General features: G+C 51.5%; 1 long non-coding RNA gene across 1 annotated transcript; it reads left to right on the forward strand.

Moving 5' to 3' along the window:
* The first annotated feature begins 720 nt into the window (after positions 1–720).
* Positions 721–10,715, forward strand: LOC132400797 (uncharacterized). The gene is made up of 2 exons (XR_009514369.1): positions 721–907; positions 8,584–10,715. It is a non-coding gene; the product is annotated as an uncharacterized LOC132400797 (long non-coding RNA).
* Positions 10,716–11,530: the final 815 nt, after the last annotated feature.

Genomic DNA, 11,530 nt, shown 5'->3' on the forward strand with positions numbered 1-11,530 from the left:
GTCAGCAAAAGTAGAAATGAAAAAAGTAGGGAGGTAGTGTTCATGGGTTCAATGCCCATTCAGAAATCAGATGGTAGAGGGGAATCGGCTGTTTTTGAATCACAGAGTAGGTGCCTTCGGGCTTCTGCACCTCCTTCCTGACAGTAACAATGAGAAGGGGACATGCCCTGGGTGATGGGGGTACTTAATGGTGGATGCCCTTCCTGGATACTAGAGATGAGTGCCCAAGTTGGACCTCAATAAGTATACAACTCTGCAGCTTATTTTGAACCTGTACGTAGCCCACCACCACCCCCTGCCCCATACCAGATGGCGATGCAGCCCAATAGCCACAAGAAAATGAATCTTAAGGTAGCATACTTATACTGTAAGTGATTTGATAATAGACTTATGGAGGTGGAATTCAGATGGCGCCAAATGGCGACTCCTTTGCTTGCATCTTCAAAAACGTCTCTATTTCCATCTTTAATATCTTTATTTTACCCTTTCAGGGTTCTTTTGAAGACCCTGACCTGGAGTTACAAGCTGACTTCGGTTCTTTGCAGGAATGGGACCTGTTCTCAGGGTTTGGCCTGAGAGTCTCGATCGTATCGGGAAGCCTAATATCTCGGGGCTCTGGAGATGGGCGGATCGAGGTTCAGCATCACGGCAGGAGACTCGCGTGTCATCGGGGAGGCCAGAAACCTTTCGCCGTGGGCCCGAAGACCTGAGATTTTTGCAATCTTTGAGCACAGAGCTGGAAAAAAGCAACAAAACAGACTTTTTAACATCGTAAACCAACAGGCTGTTATGTCTCTCGCTCGCTGTGAAAATGGGGGACACCTCCCTCTCCCTTATTAGGGAGAGAGAGAACCCGTGGGTTGCTGAATGCTGGATGAGTTGCGATAGTCTTTGGGGTGACTGCCAGGTCTGTGTCGTTGCTATCGCCTAGCTCACGCTTCTGCTCGATAGCGGGTCACTTCTTGTTTTGCCGGTGGGGGGAGGGGGGATCGTGGCTCGCTGCCACTTATGCAATGGGAGGGGGTAACTTGGGGGGGACTTTGGGGTTCTCACGTTTAACTGTCATTCATTCTTTGGGGAACTTCTCTGTTTTCATGGATGTTTTGCAAAGAAAAAACTTTTCAGGATGTATATCGTATTTGTTTCTCTGACAGAACCTTTGAACTTTGATCTTGCATGAGGGAGTGTGCTCTGTGTGGGAGCAATGAAGCTGAATGGTGTGGACCCAACTAAGGGGGAGTGGGGGAGCAGAGGAACAGGAAATAAGGGGTAACTCATAAGGGGGGGGCACACTTCGGCATTAGATGATAATTAGCCTGAATGGTTCCAGACATTAACGTGAAGTGTCACCTCACCTAACAGCACCTCACCCACAGGGATAGGGTTCCTCTTGTCCTCACCTACCACCCCACCAGGGATAGGGTTCCTCTTGTCCTCACCTACCACCCCACCAGGGATAGGGTTCCTCTTGTCCTCACCTACCACCTCACCAGGGATAGGATTCCTCATCCTCACCTACCACCCCACCAGGGATAGGATTCCTCTTGTCCTCACCTATCACCCCACCAGGGATAGGATTCCTCATCCTCACCCACCACCCCACCAGGGATAGGATTCCTCATCCTCACCTACCACCCCACCAGGGATAGGATTCCTCATCCTCACCTACCACCCCACCAGGGATAGGATTCCTCATCCTCACCCACCACCCCACCAGGGATAGGATTCCTCATCCTCACCTACCACCCCACCAGGGATAGGATTCCTCATCCTCACCCACCACCCCACCAGGGATAGGTTCCTCTTGTCCTCACCTACCACCCCACCAGGGATAGGATTCCTCTTCCTCACCCACCACCCCACCAGGGATAGGATTCCTCATCCTCACCTACCACCTCACCAGGGATAGGTTCCTCTTGTCCTCACCTACCAGCTCACCAGGGATAGGATTCCTCATCCTCACCTACCACCCCACCAGGGATAGGTTCCTCTTGTCCTCACCTACCACCCCACCAGGGATAGGTTCCTCTTGTCCTCACCTACCACCCCACCAGGGATAGGATTCCTCTTCCTCACCCACCACCCCACCAGGGATAGGATTCCTCATCCTCACCTACCACCTCACCAGGGATAGGATTCCTCATCCTCACCTACCACCTCACCAGGGATAGGATTCCTCATCCTCACCTACCACCCCACCAGGGATAGGATTCCTCATCCTCACCCACCACCTCACCAGGGATAGGTTTCTCTTGTCCTCACCTACCACCCCACCAGGGATAGGATTCCTTATCCTCACCTACCACCCCACCAGGGATAGGGTTCCTCATCCTCACCTACCACCTCACCAGGGATAGGATTCCTCATCCTCACCCACCACCTCACCAGGGATAGGTTCCTCTTGTCCTCACCTACCACCCCACCAGGGATAGGTACCTCTTGTCCTCACCTACCACCCCACCAGGGGTAGGTTCCTCTTGTCCTCACCTACCACCCCACCAGGGATAGGATTCCTCATCCTCACCTACCACCCCACCAGGGATAGGTTCCTCTTGTCCTCACCTACCACCCCACCAGGGATAGGATTCCTCATCCTCACCTACCACCTCACCAGGGATAGGATTCCTCATCCTCACCCACCACCCCACCAGGGATAGGATTCCTCTTGTCCTCACCTACCACCCCACCAGGGATAGGATTCCTCATCCTCACCTACCACCTCACCAGGGATAGGTTCCTCTTGTCCTCATCTACCACCTCACCAGGGATAGGTTCCTCTTGTCCTCACCTACCACCTCACCAGGGATAGGATTCCTCTTGTCCTCACCTACCACCCCACCAGGGATAGGATTCCTCATCCTCACCTACCACCCCACCAGGGATAGGTTCCTCTTGTCCTCACCCACCACCCCACCAGGGATAGGATTCCTCATCCTCACCTACCACCCCACCACGGATAGGATTCCTCATCCTCACCTACCACCCCACCAGGGATAGGATTCCTCTTGTCCTCACCCACCACCCCACCAGGGATAGGATTCCTCATCCTCACCTACCACCCCACCAGGGATAGGATTCCTCATCCTCACCTACCACCCCACCAGGGATAGGATTCCTCTTGTCCTCACCCACCACCCCACCAGGGATAGGATTCCTCATCCTCACCTACCACCCCTCCAGGGATAGGATTCCTCATCCTCACCTACCACCCCACCAGGGATAGGATTCCTCTTGTCCTCACCTACCACCCCACCAGGGATAGGTTCCTCTTGTCCTCACCTACCACCTCACCAGGGATAGGATTCCTCATCCTCACCCACCACCCCACCAGGGATAGGATTCCTCATCCTCACCCACCACCCCACCAGGGATAGGATTCCTCATCCTCACCTACCACCTCACCAGGGATAGGATTCCTCTTGTCCTCACCTACCACCCCACCAGGGATAGGATTCCTCATCCTCACCTACCACCTCACCAGGGATAGGATTCCTCATCCTCACCTACCACCCCACCAGGGATAGGATTCCTCATCCTCACCTACCACCCCACCAGGGATAGGATTCCTCATCCTCACCTACCACCCCACCAGGGATAGGATTCCTCATCCTCACCTACCACCTCACCAGGGATAGGATTCCTCTTGTCCTCACCTACCACCCCACCAGGGATAGGATTCCTCATCCTCACCCACCACCCCACCATGGATAGGATTCCTCATCCTCACCTACCACCCCACCAGGGATAGGTTCCTCTTGTCCTCACCTACCACCCCACCAGGGATAGGATTCCTCATCCTCACCCACCACCCCACCAGGGATAGGATTCCTCATCCTCACCTACCACCCCACCAGGGATAGGATTCCTCATCCTCACCTACCACCTCACCAGGGATAGGATTCCTCATCCTCACCCACCACCCCACCAGGGATAGGATTCCTCTTGTCCTCACCTACCACCCCACCAGGGATAGGATTCCTCTTGTCCTCACCTACCACCTCACCAGGGATAGGATTCCTCATCCTCACCTACCACCTCACCAGGGATAGGGTTCCTCATTCTCACCTACCACCCCACCAGGGATAGGATTCCTCATCCTCACCTACCACCCCACCAGGGATAGGATTCCTCATCCTCACCCACCACCCCACCAGGGATAGGATTCCTCATCCTCACCCACCACCCCACCAGGGATAGGATTCCTCTTGTCCTCACCTACCACCCCACCAGGGATAGGATTCCTCATCCTCACCCACCACCCCACCAGGGATAGGATTCCTCATCCTCACCCACCACCCCACCAGGGATAGGATTCCTCATCCTCACCCACCACCCCACCAGGGATAGGATTCCTCATCCTCACCCACCACCCCACCAGGGATAGGATTCCTCATCCTCACCCACCACCCCACCAGGGATAGGATTCCTCATCCTCACCCACCACCCCACCAGGGATAGGTTCCTCTTGTCCTCACCTACCACCCCACCAGGGATAGGATTCCTCATCCTCACCTACCACCCCACCAGGGATAGGATTCCTCATCCTCACCCACCACCCCACCAGGGATAGGATTCCTCATCCTCACCTACCACCCCACCAGGGATAGGATTCCTCATCCTCACCCACCACCCCACCAGGGATAGGATTCCTCTTGTCCTCACCTACCACCCCACCAGGGATAGGATTCCTCATCCTCACCTACCACCCCACCAGGGATAGGATTCCTCATCCTCACCCACCACCCCACCAGGGATAGGATTCCTCATCCTCACCTACCACCCCACCAGGGATAGGATTCCTCTTGTCCTCACCCACCACCCCACCAGGGATAGGATTCCTCATCCTCACCCACCACCCCACCAGGGATAGGATTCCTCATCCTCACCTACCACCCCACCAGGGATAGGATTCCTCATCCTCACCTACCACCCCACCAGGGATAGGATTCCTCTTGTCCTCACCTACCACCCCACCAGGGATAGGATTCCTCTTGTCCTCACCTACCACCCCACCAGGGATAGGATTCCTCATCCTCACCTACCACCCCACCAGGGATGGGTTCCTCTTGTCCTCACCTACCACCCCACCAGGGATAGGTTCCTCTTGTCCTCACCTACCACCCCACCAGGGATAGGATTCCTCATCCTCACCTACCACCCCACCAGGGATAGGTTCCTCTTGTCCTCACCTACCACCTCACCAGGGATAGGATTCCTCTTGTCCTCACCCACCACCCCACCAGGGATAGGATTCCTCATCCTCACCCACCACCTCACCAGGGATAGGATTCCTCATCCTCACCCACCACCCCACCAGGGATAGGTTCCTCTTGTCCTCACCTACCACCCCACCAGGGATAGGATTCCTCTTGTCCTCACCCACCACCCCACCAGGGATAGGATTCCTCATCCTCACCCACCACCTCACCAGGGATAGGATTCCTCATCCTCACCCACCACCCCACCAGGGATAGGTTCCTCTTGTCCTCACCTACCACCCCACCAGGGATAGGATTCCTCATCCTCACCTACCACCCCACCAGGGAGAGGATTCCTCATCCTCACCTACCACCCCACCAGGGATAGGATTCCTCATCCTCACCCACCACCTCACCAGGGATAGGATTCCTCATCCTCACCCACCACCCCACCAGGGATAGGATTCCTCATCCTCACCTACCACCTCACCAGGGATAGGATTCCTCATCCTCACCTACCACCTCACCAGGGATAGGTTCCTCTTGTCCTCACCTACCACCTCACCAGGGATAGGATTCCTCTTGTCCTCACCTACCACCCCACCAGGGATAGGATTCCTCATCCTCACCTACCACCCCACCAGGGATAGGATTCCTCTTGTCCTCACCTACCACCCCACCAGGGATAGGATTCCTCATCCTCACCCACCACCCCACCAGGGATAGGTTCCTCTTGTCCTCACCTACCACCCCACCAGGGATAGGTTCCTCTTGTCCTCACCTACCACCCCACCAGGGATAGGTTCCTCTTGTCCTCACCTACCACCCCACCAGGGATAGGATTCCTCATCCTCACCTACCACCCCACCAGGGATAGGATTCCTCATCACCTCCCACCCCACCGGGGATAGGTTCCTCTTGTCCTCACCTACCACCCCACCAGGGATAGGATTCCTCATCCTCAGCTACCACCCCACCAGGGATAGGTTCCTCTTGTCCTCACCTACCACCCCACCAGGGATAGGATTCCTCTTGTCCTCACCTACCACCCCACCAGGGATAGGATTCCTCATCCTCACCTACCACCCCACCAGGGATAGGATTCCTCATCCTCACCTACCACCCCACCAGGGATAGGATTCCTCTTGTCCTCACCTACCACCCCACCAGCTTCCATGTCTAGCACATAATTCTCCGTACCTTCTGCCATCTTCAATGGGATCCCACCACCGATCACATCTTCCCTCCCCCCACCACTTTCTGCTTTCCACAGGGATCGCTCCCTGTGGAACTCCCTTGTCCATTCGTTCCCCCCCCCCATTCCTTCCCACTGATCTCCCTCCTGGCACTTACCCTTGTGAGCGGAACAAATGCTGCACCTGCCCCTACACCTCCCCCCTCACTACCATTCAGGGCCCCAAACAGTCCTACCAGGTGAAGCGACACTTCAGCTGTGAGTCTGTTGGGGTCACCTACTGTACCTGGTGCTCCCGGGGTGTCCTCCTGTATATTGGTAAGAGTCGATGCAGCCTTGGAGACTGCTTTGCTGAGTACCTACGCTCAGTCCACCAGGAAGAGTGCAATCTCCCAGTGGCCACCCACTTCTGTTCTACTTCCCATACCAATTCTGACATGGCCTCCTCTACTACTGCAATGAGGCCACACTCAGGTTGGAGGACAACTCTTTTTATTCTGTCTGGGTAGCCTCCAGCTTGATGGCATGAACATCGGTTTCTTAAACTAACAGTCCCGCCCCCTCCCCCCACCTTCACCATTCCCATTTCCCTCTCTCACCTTATCTCCTTACCTGCCCATCACCTACCTCTGGTGCTTCTCCTCCTTCCCTTTCTTCCATGGCCTTCTGTCCTCTCCTATCAGATTCCCCCTTCTCCAGCCCCTTACCTCTTTCACCAATCAACTTCTGAAATCTTTACTTCACACCTCCCCCCTCTTGGTTTCACCTATCGCCTTCCACCTTGTACTTCTTCCTGCCCTCACCCACCTTCTTACTCTAACTTCTTGTCATTTTATCCCAGCCCTAATGAAGGCCCTTCACCCGAAACATTGACTGTTTACTCTTCCCCATAGATGCTGCTTGGCCTGCTGAGTTTCTCCAGCGTTTTGTGTGTGGGTAAGGCTAATCCACTTTTTGTGGTGCAGAGTACTGTATATTCACTGGTTGCATCACAGCCTGGCATGGAAACGCCAAAGCTTTTGAACGGAAAATCTTTCAAAAAGTGGTGGATATGGCCCAGTCCATCACAGGTAAAGCCCTCCCCACCAAAGAGCACATCTACACAGAGCTCTATCACTGGAAAGCAGCATCCATCATCAAGGAACCCCATCATCCAGGCCATGCCCTCTTGTTGCTGCCATCAGGAAGAAGGTACAAGGGCGTCAGGACCCACACCACCAGTCTCAGGAACAAATATTACTCCTCAACCATCTGGCTCTTGAACCAGAGAGGATAATGTCACTCAGCTTCAACTCTCCCCATCACTGAACTGTTCACTTTCAAGGGCTCTTCATCTCATGTTCTTCATATTTATTTCTTGTTTATTACTTTTTTTTCCCTCTTTTATATTTGTACAATTTGGATTCTTTTGCACATCGGATTTTTTCTGTCCTATTGTGTGGGGTCTTTCATTGTGTTTCTTGGATATATTGTGAATGCCTGCAAGAAAATGAATCTCAGGGTTGTATATGTCCACTTATCTGTACTTTGATAATAAATTTACTTTGAACTTTTTTGATCTTGGTTGGGTTCTGGGATCCAGATTGGATCCAAACAGCTGGGGGTACATTAGCAGCATCTGCAGGGCTTTGCACACAAGAATTCTTTCTGTCGGACTGTTCACCCTTTGTCCTCAGTAAGCTGAATTAGTAAGTGATATCCCTTGATATCAAATAACAGCAAACATCCATGTGGACTGCAGAGCTTTAATCTGACCCTGTGATTGTGGGATAACCTAGCTCTCGCTACTGCAAGAAGCAGTCAAATGGCTGGAGAATCTGAGAAGGTCAGGCAGCATTTATGGAGGGGAAAAGCAGCTGACATTTCAGGCTGAGGCCCTTCACCAGGGCTGCAGAGTTCCATGGCATGCTGCTACTGCAGTGGTTGAAATTTACAGCCATTGAAATTTACAGCCCACTAACCGGCATTCGGCCCATCAACTGCATGATGGTGCTGTACTCCACACATGCAATTTCGTCCTTCCGCTTCTCTCCCTTCACACCGTTTTGCAGTCTAGACAAAGGGTCTTGATCCAAACCATCAACTGTCCATTTCCCTCCATGGATGCTGCTCGACTTGTTGCATTCGAACTGCGGCTCTTTGTATTTTGCTCCCAATTCTAACACTTGTCTCCATTTTGCTTCTCCACAGCATTGTCCACCAGAGTGAAATCTCACTGCTCTGATCATCTCATCCCAGCCAGGCAGCCTGACTTTATGGGATGCCATCTTCCTGGATCTGGGGTATCAGCGTACAATAGGTGGAAGGAGGAGCTCAGTGCCGGGTCGTTGGTTGCCTGGTGGTTGAGGGAAGTGTGGAATAGGGAGACCACCTTCCTCTTCCAATACTTCTGCAGGGGATTGCTGGCTTTAGGCCTGGGTAGGGCAGGTTAGCAATGGTCATATTGAGTTTAGTATTGTCCCATGCAGTAACGTACAATGAAGAGCTTGTCTTGCACACTGTGTGTACAGATCAAGTCATTACACGGTGCACTGAGCTAGAACAAGGTAAAACAATGCAGAATAAAGTGTAACAGCTACAGAGAAAATGCAGCGCAGGCAGCCGCTAAAGTGCGAGATCTTAGAGATGGATGGTGAGACCACTCCTCTTATGTTAACACTTTAATTCCCAGGATCATTCCCATGAACCTCCTCTGGACTCTCTCCAATGCCGACATCTCCTTTAGATATGAGGCCCAAAACTGCTCATGCGGTTTGACTAACGGCTTCTAAAGTCTCAGCATTATATTCTCATCGTTTTGAAATGAATGCTGGCATTGCATTTGCCTTCCTCGTCACAGACTCAACCTGCCAGTTAACCTTTGATTCCTGAGTTTGTTCCCAGTTTGCCGTTTCTTCCTTCTACGTTTTGCCCAAGGAGACTTCGGGCCAGGTGGGGGTGGTGGAGGGCAAGAATGAGCTGCAAATCTTATGGACGGCACGGTAGCACAGCGGTTAGCAGAATGCTTTAGCACGCCAGTGATCGGAGTTCAATTCCTGCCACTGTCTGTCAGGAGTTTGTACGTTGTGCCCGTGACTATCTGGGTTTCCTCCCACATTCCAAAGACATACTGTTAGAGTTAATAAGTTGTGAGCTTGCGTTGCTGACCCCGGAAGCACAGCAATACTTGCAGGCTGCACTCCGTACATCCTTGGAGTTACTGAGTATGCCCTTGACACAGAAGTGACACATTGCACTGCATGTTTCAGCATTTTGCAATGCAAATAGAGCTCATCTTTATCTTCAGTTTTTTTTCTTAAATGTTCATCAAAGTTCAGGTCAGGCAGGGTCAGTCTGCACCAGTAGGAAATGTAAGTGAAGAAATAATGGGAAGTGAAGGAATGGGGACCTTGTGTTCTCATTTATACTGCAAACTCGTTTAAGCAGGACAGGTAACATCTATGGAAATGAAAAAACAGTTGACATTTCAGACTGACACCCTTCATCAGGACTGGAAAGAAGGGAGAATAAGAAGGTGGGGGGGGGGGAGTAAAAACTAGAAGGTCATGGGTCAAATCAGGTGGGTGGGGAAGGAAAGGTGAAAGGGGAATTAGAGTGGTGAATGGGAGAAGGAAGGGGGGAAAATTACTGGAAGTTAGACCCCTTCCCCTTTCCGTTTCTTCCATTTACCATTCTGGTTTCCCTCTCACCCCTCCTCTCCTCCTCATCTGCCCATCACCTCGCCCTGGGTCCCCTCCTCCTTCCCTTTGTCCCACGATCCACGCTCCTCTCCTATCAGATTCCTCCTTCTTCAGCCCTTCTTCATTTCTTCACCTATCACCTCCCTGCTTCTTACTCCTTACCACCTTCCCCCACCCATTGTTCTGGCTTTCTCCCCCCCTCCTTTCCAGTCCTGTTGAAGGGTCTCGGTCAGAAACAGCGATGGTTTATTCCTCTCCAGAGATGCTGACTGACCGCTGGGTCCCCGCAGCAATTTGTGTGTGTGTTGCTCAGGATTTCCAGCATCTGTACAATCTCTTGTGTCTACAATGGTTAGAGTGTAAAATTGTTATTTTTCTCACATGCTTGCTTATATTTTTATACAATCAAATGCCTGTATATACATGTAATTATCCAGGAATTATAGCTTAGCTGATTCTGTACTTTTCTAGAAGCTGCTTAGTTTTGTGCAACAGGCATCCCAGCACTCGAATCTGGTGGTTGTTTTCACTGGAATGCTTTGATATCTTAGTTTTTCCAATAAGACGACCTCGCCTTCTTTGTCTTTTCTTTATCTCGTTATTCATTCTTGTTACACATAATAAAACAGCTGTAACCAGTAAGTCTTGTGTATCATTCTTGACTTCAGAATAGCCTTTAGATCGTAAAATTAGCAGGATCCAACATCAGATAAGTGAATTTTATCTGATGGGAACAGTCTGCAAGTGACGAGCACAGCCTTCGAGATGCTGCCGTGACCATCCCAGGCTAACAAAGTGGAAGTGTAATTTATTATCAAAGTACAGTCAGTATATGACACCACATACCTGAACCACCTTGACATTCATTTTCTTGCAGGCATTTACAGGAAAATAAAGAACTACAATAGAATTTATGGAAAACTGCAAAAGAAGACAAGCTGTGCAAGTAAAGAATACTGAGAACATGAGTTGTAAGGTGTCTTTGAAAATGTGTCTGTAGGTTGTGGGATCAATTCAGAGCTGAAGTTATCCATGCTGGTTCAGGAGGATAGTAACTGTTCCTGAACCTGGTGACATGGGACCCAGGGCGCCTGTACCTCCTGCAGGAAGAGAGCATGACTTTGATGCTGGGGGTCCTAGATGGTGCTTTCTCGTGGCAGTGTTCCATGTAAGTGTGCTCCATGGGGAGGGCTTTTCCTGTGATGGGCCAGGCTGCATCCACCACTCTCAGTAGATGTTCACGTTCCTGGGCATTGGTGTTTCCTACCAGGCCGTGATGCAACCAGTTAGGGTGCATCTATAGAAGTTTGTCAAAGTTTTTGGTGACATGCTGAATCTGCGTAAGTTTACATAAAAACTTTGAAGTGGATGTTATTTTTAGTGGGGGAGTAGAAGGACATTCCTTTAGAACAGAGATGAGGAGGAATTTCTTTAGCCAAAGGGTGGCGAATTCATTG

The sequence above is a fragment of the Hypanus sabinus genome, chromosome 10, assembly GCF_030144855.1.
Source record: "Hypanus sabinus isolate sHypSab1 chromosome 10, sHypSab1.hap1, whole genome shotgun sequence".
Taxonomy (NCBI): Eukaryota; Metazoa; Chordata; class Chondrichthyes; order Myliobatiformes; family Dasyatidae; genus Hypanus; species Hypanus sabinus.